This window comes from Sturnus vulgaris, chromosome 29 (genome assembly GCF_052056855.1).
Source record: "Sturnus vulgaris isolate bStuVul1 chromosome 29, bStuVul1.hap1, whole genome shotgun sequence".
Classification (NCBI taxonomy): Eukaryota; Metazoa; Chordata; class Aves; order Passeriformes; family Sturnidae; genus Sturnus; species Sturnus vulgaris.
The window spans coordinates 5,116,694-5,128,723 of NC_142271.1; the positions used below are offsets into that span (position 1 = coordinate 5,116,694).

General features: G+C 50.3%; 1 long non-coding RNA gene across 1 annotated transcript; it reads left to right on the plus strand.

Moving 5' to 3' along the window:
• The first annotated feature begins 5,265 nt into the window (after positions 1-5,265).
• LOC148220948 (uncharacterized) lies at positions 5,266-11,523 on the plus strand. The gene is made up of 3 exons (XR_015808770.1): positions 5,266-5,967; positions 6,546-6,714; positions 11,142-11,523. It is a non-coding gene; the product is annotated as an uncharacterized LOC148220948 (long non-coding RNA).
• The last annotated feature ends 507 nt before the right edge of the window (positions 11,524-12,030 follow it).

The following is a 12,030-nucleotide window of genomic DNA, read 5'->3' on the forward strand; positions in this document are numbered from 1 at the left end:
CAAAGCAGTGAAAAGCTGAGATGAGGGCAGAGTGTGCAGAGAGAAAGAAACACTGAGAGGGTTTTGAGGGCTAAGTTGTTTTTTTTTTTTTCTGGCAACATTTTGATTTGGGTGCAATTTCCTTGCAGTCAGAGCTTTTATTCCAGATTTTCCTGAGTTTAGTTACAAAGAGAATTCTTTAGAGGAAAATGGAGCTAATTCACAATTAAACCACCCTTGGAACTTGGAAATTCAATTTTCTTTAGGAGGAGAGATGTCACCACAGGAAAGAATTTTTTTTTATTTTTTTTTTGAGCAGATAGAATGGAAAATAAACTCATTTTCGTTTGTGGGTTTACTGAAGTTTTTGAGGCACCACCAGCAGCTCCTGGGCTTCAGGGCTGGGATTTCCAGCATGGAATTCCTACCTGGGAAAGGCTCTGGGAGCTCCAGGTGAGTGATGGCCCAGCCCAGCCTGGTCCCAGGCCTTGGCAGCAGAGGCTGGAGGAGCTGTGGAACGAGGAAAAGCCTGCAGGTTTCGGGCAATGCATTTTTTTCTGTGCAGGGAGAGGCACCTGGGCAGGGCTGGGGTGAATTTTTGATCTCCTGGATTTTCCTGCAGCAGGTGAGCCCTGAAATGAAATGAAAACTGCTGGGACCCCTCTGTTCCCCCCGGGAGAGGCTCAGGGACCACAGCTCGGCATTTCTAAGCTCCTAAATTCGGTTTATCAGGATAATGCTGCATTACACCGCTCGTTTTTGGCAGACCAAAGCACAGAAAACGCTGCTCCTGCTCCTGCTGGCACCTCGTGCTCGCTCTGGGCAGCACAGGCAGAGGTTTTGTGATTGCTCAATCGTTTGGCACAGCACCTGGGGACTTTGTTTTGTGGGGAGCCTGCTGGGGAAATAAATAAAAATGTGCTGGCTCGGGTTTATGTGCTGCTCCGGCCGCCTTCTCAACACAAATATTTCATTTGTGGTATGCGATGCTGTTAAATTTTATTGCTGACAGCACGGAGCAGGCTTGGGCTGTCTTTAGCATTTAATCACTGAAATGTTTTCTGTGGTCGGGGTCAGGAAAAGCCAGATTTGGTCATTTTGTGCTGGTTCAGATGCCATAAAATTAATGGTGTTGCAACTGCTCCGGAGCATCCTGGGGGCGTCTCCTCGGAAAGGCTGGGGGCAGTAATGAGGGCTGGGAATTCCTGCGAGCTCCTGTTCTATTAAATGCCAGCTCTCTGTCAAAAATGAAGCCATGAATGGGCTCCCCCTCCACCCCCTGAAAATATAAACTCAGTTCTATAAAATTATATAACTGAGATTTCAAAGCCCGACTTGATCTTGTTGCTGACCTGTCTTTTGTTCTTTTTTTTTTTTTTTCCCCCTCTAAAATCTGGACCATTTGGACGCTGAAAACTCGATGTAATTTTAATTTTTGTTTGTGGCTTGCAATGTTTGTGAAGTGTTCTCAGCAAAGTCTCTTTGTGGTGTTTGTCTGGGGGAAATAAATTTTCCTGCAGGGTGGTGCTGGACCAGGGAATGGGAGTGCAGCTCTGCTTGGGAGTCTAAAAGGATTCAAACCAGTCCTAAAACCTCAGAAAATGCCCCCAAAATGTTAAACTGCCTCTAAATGCTCACCTGGGGCTGAGGAGGAGCTTCCAGCATTTAAAGCCAGAAGTGAAACCTTTTCCAACCTCACCTTTTCCTCCCCCTCGTTCCCTCATCCAGATTTGGGGTTTTTTTTTTTCCACTTAATTAAAACCCCTGCTCCTTATTAATATCAAAGAGCGTAAATAAATCTGCTGAGCACATGGGGTGTGCCCCAGAGTGGGGGCTCTGCTGGGCAGAAGGAGAATTTTCGTGGAAAATCCATGGGAAGCCGTGAAAAATTGGCAAGAGGAGCAACGAGAGCCGAGTTTGAAGGATCAGAGCCCCAAATGTGGCCTCGAACATCGAATGATGGAGGGGCTGTGTCCAAAGTGAGGATTTCAAACATCCCTCCCCTGCTGCTGCTGAGGTTTGGGACAGCCCCAAAAGTCCCCAAATCATCCCCAGAATCAGAGGGGAAACCCCACAGTGAGCCCAGAGCAGTGGGGTTTGGAGCTCGCTGCTCTGTGATGACCCAGAAAAGCCTCCCAGGCTGCTGAAGAGCATCAGGAGCTTCCTGTTGAATAAAACAAATCCAAGCCCGGCTGTTATTGCAGCTGATGACTCCATCAGAGTTCACTTTTCCCTGCTTGTTTTGCTGTCTTTTCATTTTGACCCACGCGTGCAGAAATCTGCTTAAATTGCCAGAGGTAAAATTGAAGCTACAGGCGTTCAAGATAGCAAATTACTTGTTTATCATCCTTAAGCTCTCCCTGTTGGTTTCCTCGTGTAGCCAGCGATGTTTAAAGGCTTTGGTAGCTGTGAAATGCTTCCATTTCCTCCCCTGCTCCCTCATCTCCTTTCGCTGTTACCGTCATTAGCATTTAAAAACCAGACACGGCCAGAGCTTTACAACCTTAAAATCAATAATGAAAAAAAAAATAAAAGAGGGCAACAAGCAAAATTACATTTCAAGGCTGGAAATAAATGGCTTTTTCCTGTCCTCTGCTGCGGGGGAAATTTGTGTGTGTCAGCTGTGGTGTGGACAAGGAGGATTCACCTGGGACAGAATTCCCACCCAGGTACAGTGACAAGGCTGGAAAAGCTGAGTAGGTGCTGTAAATTGCTTTATGCAGCGAAAATCTGATTTGTGCAGGAGATTTTTCAGGCCTTACAGCCTGGAGAGATGGGTTGCTTCGTGATATTTTTAATAAATCCTCACTAGGAAATTGGAGTTGGTGGCTGGGAGGACTCCCTGGTGCTGAGTGTGGGGATGAGTTTGGCAGAGCTGAGCCCCAGGGGCAGGGTGGGAGCTTGGGATGCTTCAGGGATCAGCTGGAATTGGGGCTGGGATAATCCCACTGGGATGCTGGAGGGCTCTGGAATGGGAGGGGAACCTCCCTGCCCTTTGTGCAGACAAAGGAGGGCACAGGATTTAAAATACCAATTAATTGAATATTTCAGTCCAGGGGGAAGTGAATTAGAACCTTGCCATGACCTCGGCCCTGCTGGGTCTCCCCTTCCCTGATGAAAATCCCGTGGTTATTCAGATCCCATCGCCCTCCAGGTAGGAGAGGCATCAATCAGGGCCGGGAGAGCAGAGGAGCAGCGGGTTCGGGGCAAGGGGCTGGGAAATGATGAATCGTGGGGAAAAGCTCTGCAGGAATCTGAGCTCACAGTTCAAGGCTCGGGGATGAGGGGTTGTTCTCGCCCGTTTGAGCCCAGAGAAAACTCAGCCAAACTCGGCAGCGGTTGTGCAGCTCCCTGGTGAGGGGGTTAAATAATTCCACACCTGCCCTGATGTTTTTACCCTGAAAAGCCTTCGGAGTGCCAAGCCAAGGGATTTTAGGGTGCTGAGAGACAAATTCACAGAATCAAGGCTTGGTCACTGAAGTGCTGCTTCTCTTCAGGTATTTGAGCAACTCCTTCGCTTTTCTCTCCACCTTTTTTTTCTGGAGAGAACAGCGCAAAATAAACCAAATTAACGCTGGTTATTGTAGTTCCACTCGTAGTTTAGCTCGCCGTGCTCAACAGATAAGAAGCGACAGCGGAATTGATACCTTCAGCTCGCACGAAATGTGCTGGGGATTCTTTTTTTTTTTTTTCCCCATCAGAGTGTGTGAAAATCTCCTTGGAAACAGAGCCCTGATGGTCTGGCTGCTGCGGGAGGAGCAGAACGCGGAGCTCCGAGCGCTCCCCTCGGTGAACGCCCGCGGGCAGGAGGCGCTGGCAGCGGGGATGGAGCTCCCAGTATCCCCCAGTATCTCCCAGTAGCTTCCAACATGATTCCAGTTGCTCATAGCCACTCCCACTAAGCTCCAGCATGATTCCAGTTACTCCCTGTATGTCCCAGTTGCCCTCAGCATGCTCCTGGTCACCTCCAGTATGATCCCAGTATGATCCCAGTATGACCCCAGTCACCCTCAGTGTCGCACACTGCGGGAGCGGCACCGCGATATTCCCTGGATTCGGCTCGGGATTCCCGGTTCTCCCGGGTTCACCCCCCTGCTCTGATGATGCTGCCGGGGTGAAGGTTCCAGATGTGGAGCACCGCGGTTCTGCACCCCAAAAATCTGCACCCCCAGATGTTCCGTGGGGAGCAGATCCCCCGGAGGGAACCCGGAGCTGCAGCTGGAGCCCTTTGGAGAACCCCAGCGGTTTTGGGGTTTGGTTTGGGGGGTGACACCTCCCCAAAAGTCCTCTCCTGCCTCACCAACCCGCTGTGCCAAGGTTTTATTCGGAGATGGGCAGCAGGTCCCGGGGAGCCCTTCCCTGCTGCCACCCCTCTCCTTGTCCTCGGGGAGAACGGGAGCAGTTAATCCCCGATCTGCTCCCATCTGCGCTCGCTGGAACGAGCGGCTGGAGCCTCCGGGAGGGCGGCTAATGCTCCTTAATCCCTGCCACACTGAGGAGAAGGTGACAAAGTACAGCGGGGACACAGCGGGGACACAGCGGGGACACAGCGGGGACACAGCGGGGCTGGGGCAGCTGCGGGGGGCACAGGGACAGGGAAGGGGCAGGAACGTGTGGGAACAGCTCTGGGGAAAGGAAAGGGGTTAGGAACAAGTGGGATCAGCCCTGGGAAAAGGGAAGGTTTAGGAACGTGTAGAACCAGGGGCAGGAACATTTGGAGCCAGCTCTGGAAAGGGAAAGGGAAGGGGCAAGAACGTGTGGAATGAGCTCTGGGGAAAGGGAAGGGATCAGGAACATTTGGGACCAGGGACAGGAACATTTGGGGCCAGCTCTGGTGAAAGAGAAGGGGCAGGAACCTGCGGGACCAGCCCTAGGAGAAGGGAAGGTTTAGGAACATGTGGGACCAGGGACAGGAACATTTGGGACCAGGGACAGGAACATTTGGGACCGGCCCTGGGGATGGATTCCGCCCCTGGGAGCTCCTGGCTGCGAGCTCTGCTGTCCCTGCCCTGCCCTGGGCTGTCCAAAATCCCTCTGGACACCGCTCCCATCACCTGCGATGCTGAGCAGGCTCTGCTGCAGCGGGAATTTGGGATAATTCCCGCTCGTGTGGCTGTGACAGGCGGGGATGTTCCTGACCCTGTGTGTGCTCCAGCGCCCAGGGAGCTCAGCTCTGGGGGAAATCAGGTTTAAAATTCCCAACAGCTGACGAGTCATTGCATCTCCATTTTTAACTTTTCCTTGTGAAGCTGAAGGTGTGATTTCTTTTGGGAAGGATCGGTCTTTTATTCGGTATTTTGTTCGGTATTTTATTACAAAGCAGAGTCTCCGAGGAGCCTCTCGCAGCCGGGGATTTCTCAGCTGGGAGAAGAGGGAACGGTGACTTTGATGGCAAAGCCCAAGGAATGATAAGAGCTCTGATAAAAGCAAATCCTTTCACCGCATCCCCATTGTCTGCCGAGAAATTCGAACAGCACGGAATAGGAGCGGTGAAACCTCCTCAAAATCTGATTTTAACAACCTGCCTTGGTGCCTCTAAGTGCCCGACAACGCTGAACCGAGGGGAGTGTAACACTTCTTTTCCAAGCAGGTCATAGATGGAGAGAATTCTTTCAGCCAAAGGCTGGATCAGGCTGCGGCAGGCGGTTTGTGCCTCCAAAAAAAAAAAAAAAAAAAAAATCGTTTAACATGGGCAGACAATGGCTCTGGCTCCCCGCACGCACGGTGTTAATTACTGAGCATCTCTGGGAGCGATTTCCACAGCCCAGCCCAGAGGCTGCGGGGATGTGTTTAGCGCTGTTCCCGAAGGGAATTTGTGGCAGGAAAATGGCATTTTGGAGCCTGCCGAGTGCACGGCTCTGTCACCTGGAGCTCACCTGCATTTCTGGCTGTGATGGATCATCCCTCCCTCACCCCCACGCACAAACTGAGCCCCGGGGATTCCTCCACTGGTGCCTGGAAAATGAACAAAAAAACATCCCCATGCAGGTGGAGCATTCAGGGGTGATTTTTCTCTGGGGTTTCTTTATGGACAGGAGATTTGGGGATTGCTGTGGAGCAGCAAAATCGCAGCATCTGCAGCCTGGGCTCCTCCTGGAGTGGGGAATTTGGGGAGTCACAGCCTGGTTTGGGTGGGGATGGGAGAGAGAGGTGCTTTGGGGTTGGTGCCTTGAGGTTTTATGTGTGTCTGAGGTTTTACATAGGTTTATTGGCAAACAAACAAAAGAAAAACCCAAACTCAGAGAGCCCATATTCTGATCATAGCTCTGTTTTCAAACTGGATGGGGTTTTGTGTGTGGTTCTGCCTTGGCCCACTCAGATTTCTGTTTTTAGTGGATATTTTGTGTGTGTGGTTCTGCCTTGGCTCATTCAGATTCCTGGTTTTAGTGGATATTTTGCCACTCAGCTCCCTGTTTTTAATGGATATTCTGTGTGTGGTTCTGCCTTGGCCCATTCAGATCCCTGGTTTTAATGGATATTCTGTGTGTGTGTCTCTGGCTTGGCTCATTCAGATACCTGTTTTTCTATGTTTTTCTGTGTTTTTCTGTGTTTTTCTGTGTTTTTAGTGTGTTTTTCTGTGTTTTCCTGTGCCTGGCTCTATCTGGAGAGCTCTGCCCTTCCTATGGAGCACCAAAGAGCCAGAGACAGCACCCGGAGCATCCTCACAGATGATTCCCAGCGATCCAGGGCATCCAATCCCAGCCCGGGGTTTAATGAAGTTGCTGTCACACCGAGGTGAGAGCCAGCCCTGCCCGGGGAGGGGCAGATTTGCAGCTCAGTGTTGGATTAAGAGGAGATGTGAGAATCTGCTAAACCCCTGGTGTGGAGCCCAGGGAGGCTCGAGCAGCCCCCAGCTCCGAGGCTGGGACCAATGGCCTCCATGGGGAGACTTAAAAAGAATTCAATTAATTCTTAAATCCTCAAAAGCTAATTGGGACGGGATTATCCCAGGAGGAAAGCAGAGATGCTGGGGACAAGGGGGCATTCCCTGGAGTGACCTGCACTGGAGGATGAGCCAGATGCTGTTTTCCCTCCTGCTGGTTTGAGGGGAACAGGATCCAGGCCATGGGCTCCTCTGGGAACCTTGGCCTCGAGACACCTCTGCCAGATGTTCCAGCCACAGCTGGAGGTGCAGAGCAGCAATTTGAGGGAATTAAAAGGAATTATTATCAGCTTGCCCCGAGAAGCTGTGGCTGCCCCAGTCCCTGGAAGTGCCCAAGGCCAGGTTGGACAATCTGGGATGGTGGGAATTGTCCCTGTCCTTGGCAGGGGGTGGAACTGGGTGGGCTTTAAGGTCCCTTCCCACCCAAACCATTCTGGAATTCTATCATTTTATAATGCTGGGGGTTTCCCGCAGCATCTGTCGATATCTGACCTAATCTGTGTCCAATTTTAGATTTATCCAAGTGTGGGAGCAATCCCTCTGCCTTTATGGGGGAATCAGCACAGCCTTCTCCTCCAGGGATAATTCTGACATTCCTGAACCCTTCCCTGCAGGAAGCCACCACTTCTCTTCCCATCCACCCCCACTTCAAAAGCCACATCCACAAATATCAGAGCACCAGAAGTTAAAGGTCCCCAGAGCACTGAGCAACCCCAACCAGTGTTAATATCCCAAATTTGACAGCCAAGATCCACTGTCCTGCCCCCAAACTAATTAATTTTATGCATGATTGAGTTGAACACCATCGTTTAGCTCTGTCTGCTGGCAGAGGCTTTGAAGTGCAAACCGATTATGCAGGGAACAAGCTGGGAGCTGGTTAATAAGTTCTAGCAAAGTGTTCTCCTCATTCCACTTCCCCCAAATTCCCATTTTTCCCCCCCCATTTTTATTTTATTCCCCCAGTAAAAAATCTCACTGATTTTTTTTCCCCATTTTCCCCCATTTCTCACTGATTTTTCCCCGTTTCTCACTGATTTTTTCCCCCATTTATCATGGATTTTTTCCCCATTTCCCCCCATTTCTCACAGATTTTTTTTCCCCATTTCTCACTGATATTTTCTCCATGGGGTTTGGGGAGAGAAATCGTTGGGATTCTGGGAAAGAAAACCTGGGATTTGAGGGGGGAATTTGGGGGTTTTGGGGTGGGAAATATTCGGTGTTTTGGGGTGGAGTCCTTAAGGTTTGAGGGGGGGAATTTATGGGATTTTTGGGATGGGAAGTTGAAGGATTTTGGGGTAAGAAATATTAGGAATTTTGGGGAAGGAAGCCTGAGATTCCTGAGGAGAGAATTTATGGGATTTTGGGGTCATGTTGTGGTTGTGGGGAAGTATCACTGGGATTTGGGGAGGGAAATTTTTGGTGTTCATGGACAGGAGAGCTTTGGCATTTAGGGGAAGGGGCCCTGGGATTTATGGAGAGATCCCAAAGATTTTGAGCTGGGATTTTTTTTTTTTTTTTTTTTTTTTTTTTTTTTTTTTTTTTTTTTTTTTCTTTTTTCCCCGGGGGTGGGCAAATACCTGGAATCTGGGGATGCAAAACCACGGGGATTTTTGGGATGAAAAACCAAGATTCTGGGCCAGGATTTCATCGCAGTGAAAACCCCAATTCCCCACCAAAACCACGCAGGATTTGAGGCAGGAATCTGCCGGATTTGGGGGCTGGGAAAGGCGGGGATTCCTGGAATTCCCGAAATTCCAGAGCTGGGGAATTGCCGAAGGTGCTGGAGGCGTGAGCACGAAGTGACCCCGGAATCCCCGGGAAAATCCCCCCCGGAATCCCCGAGAAAATCCCCCCGGAATTCCCGAGAAAATCCCCCCGGAATTCCCGAGAAAATCCCCCCGGAATCCTCGAGAAAATCCCCCCGGAATCCCCGAGAAAATCCCCCCGGAATTCCCCGAGAAAATCCCCCCGGAATTCCCCGGGCGCTCCCAAATTTACACCGACCCCCCCCACCCCCAAATCCCCTGGGATCCCAGAGGAGCTTCTCCCAGAACTGATCCCAAAGTTCCCCTTGAACCCCCCCCAAAATCCACCCTGACCCCCCAGAATCCCCCCCGACCCCCCCAAAATCCTCCCGGACCCCGCCAATAAACGGAATTTGGGAGAGGAAGAGCCTCGGAATTTTGGGGAGGGGTCCCTGGGATCCGCGGGATTTTGGAGAGAAATCTCTGGGAATTTTTCAGGGTTCGATCCCGAAAAATAAATTGAGGCTTCTGGGGAACATCCTAAAAAAATCCCAAATGCACGGGAAATGAATGGATTTTTTTTGAGAGGGGGGATCAAAAAAAATCCACAAATCCATGGAAAAAAAAGGATTTTATTTAGTGGGGGGGTCCCAAAATCCTCAATTCCGTGGGAAATAAGGGATTTTATTTCGGGAGGGGTCCAGGGGAATTAAAAAAAAAAAAAAAATCCCAAATTCACAGAAAATGAAAGCATTTTTTTTTTAAATTTATTTATTATTAATTAATTTCTCAGCCTAGCTGCGCCAAGCAATCGAGCCCAGAGCGATAGATCGGCAGGCATTAGGGATCGATTACCGAGCTGATCGATCGGCAGGCATTGGTAATCGATCGCCGATCTAATCGATCGGCAGGCATGAGCAATCGATCGCCGATCTAATCGATCGGCAGGCATGAGCAATCGATCGCCGATCTAATCGATCGGCAGGCATGAGCAATCGATCGCCGATCTGATCGATCGGCAGGCATGAGCAATCGATCGCCGATCTGATCGATCGGCAGTCACGATCAATCGATCGCCGATCTAATCGATCGTCAGGCATTGGCAATCGATAGCCGAGCTAATCGATCGGCAGTCGCGATCATTCGATCGCTGATCTGATCGATCGGCAGGCATGAGCAATCGATCGCCGATCTAATCGATCGGGCAGGCATGAGCAATCGATCGCCGATCTGATCGATCGGCAGTCACGATCAATCGATCGCCGATCTAATCGATCGGGCAGGCATGAGCAATCGATCACCGATATGATCGATCGGCAGGCATTGGCAATCGATCGCCGATATGATCGATCGGCAGGCGTTGGCAATCGATCGCCGATATGATCGATCGGCAGGCGTTGGCAATCACCATCAAGCGAGCAGACGCGAACCGAGCCGTGCTTTGTTATTTGGGGGAGGGGGCGGCCAGCGGGGGCGGCGCCCACACCGGGTTCGAGTTCACGGTGCCACCTCCACCCCCCCCCCCGGCCCAGCAGCACCGCGGCCACGGCATCGGTGAGGGGGGGAATGAAATTGAGAGGGGATATGAAATTGGGGGAAAAAGAAATTAAACTGGGGGAAAAAATGAAATTGGGGGAATGAAATTTTTTGCCCCATTTTTATTTCGCCCTGTATTCCCCCCATTCCTTTCCCCCCGAATTCCCCTTTTTCCTCCCCATTTTTATTTTATTCCCCCCGTACTCCTCTCATCCCATTTCCCCCAAATTCCACCTTTCCCCCCATTTTTATTTTATTTCCCCCCGTATCCCCCCCATTCCTTTCCCCCCGAATTCCCCTTTCCCCTCCCCATTTTTACTTTATTCTCCCCTCTATTCGCCTCATTCCTTTTCCCCCAAATTCTCCTTATTTCCCCCCATTTTTATTTTATTCTCCCCTGTATTCCCCTCATTCCATTCCCCCCAAATTCCCCTTTTTCCCCCCATTTTTATTTCCCCCTGCTGGGAGGCTGTGTTAGGTTCCATGTAAGATTTTCTTGTTGTTTTGTCTTGGTCTTGAGCTTGGAGATGAGTGGAGCAGCAGCAGAGGCTGAGAGAGAGAGAGAAAGAACAGCAACGACACTGCTGGGAAATGTTTCAAGCTCCCTAAGTGTTAATGAACAGGAGCTGACTCTGAAATTCTCATCCTTGCCCTCATTTGCCTGGTTTTGCCCAATTTCAGGCAGGCTGGCTGTTCAGGGAGGGAATCAAAGGCGATCAGCTCAATTCTGCTGCTCTGGGGCTGGCTGGGAGGGAGGGAGAGCTCCTGAGTGCAGCCCTGGGGGTCTCAGAATGGGGACACACTTAAATCTTGTGAAATTCTGAACGCTGCTTTGGGGTTTTTGCAGATCCCAGTGTCTGTGACTGTCTCTGCTAAAGGATCTTTCCCTGGGTGACCCCTCAGCAGCTGCTCCTTCCTTTTTCTGTAGAGTCAGGTAGGAAAGGAGCTCTTTAATTGCATTTCCGTGGCCTTTCATTACCTTTTCTCCACTTGTGTAGGAAAAGCAGAGCATCCACTGAGCTCCAGCACAAGGGCCAAGAGCAGAGCTTTGCCAATGGGAAGCCAAATTCCAGAGATTGGATTCTACAATCTCAGTCATCAGAATCCCAGTTTGGCCAGTGATGGACAGGTAATGGCATTTTATTTAAAATCTGTTTTGGTGAAGGATTTTCCACAGCCACGAAGTTCAAGCAGAGCTGCAAAAATCTTTGTAAACTCAATGAAAATACCAACCAGAAAACTGCAGCAAAGACTTTAAATCATCAATTTCTGGTGCTCTGCCCACTGTTTTCCTCCTGATTTTCTAGCTCGTTAATGGGGAATGACCTCAGAAGGGCTTGAGCTGCAATTCATGGAGAAAGGGGGAGAGGGAAATCCCGAACTGCCCTGACTGCCCGGGATGGACTGCAGGGACCGACCGGGGCTGTGCTTTGTGCAGAAATCCAGCTGAAAAGCGGAACCTGGCCTTGTTTGTATCACACCCCATAGAAAAAAAACACCAAAAAAACACACACAAAAAAAAAAAAAACCAAACAACAAACCAAACAAAAAAAAAAAAAAAAAAAAACCAAAAACAAAAACAAAAAACAAAACGCAACCCCCTTCAAAAGCAAACAAAACCTGGCGGAAAATAAAGGGAAACAAAGCAAAATAAATGCAATTAAAGGCGGCTCTAATGAGGCTCTGAAGCGCTGCCCTGCAGGGCCGGGAGGGGGCGCTGAGGGTCCGGCTGAGCTGGGCTGGGAATGGGGGGAGAGAAACGGGGGGACACGGGGAATGAGGGGACAAGAATGAGGGGGAAACAGGGAATGGGGGACACGGGGAATGAGGGAGAGAGAATGGAAGGGACAGGGAATGAAGGGGGGACACGAGGAATGGGGGACACGA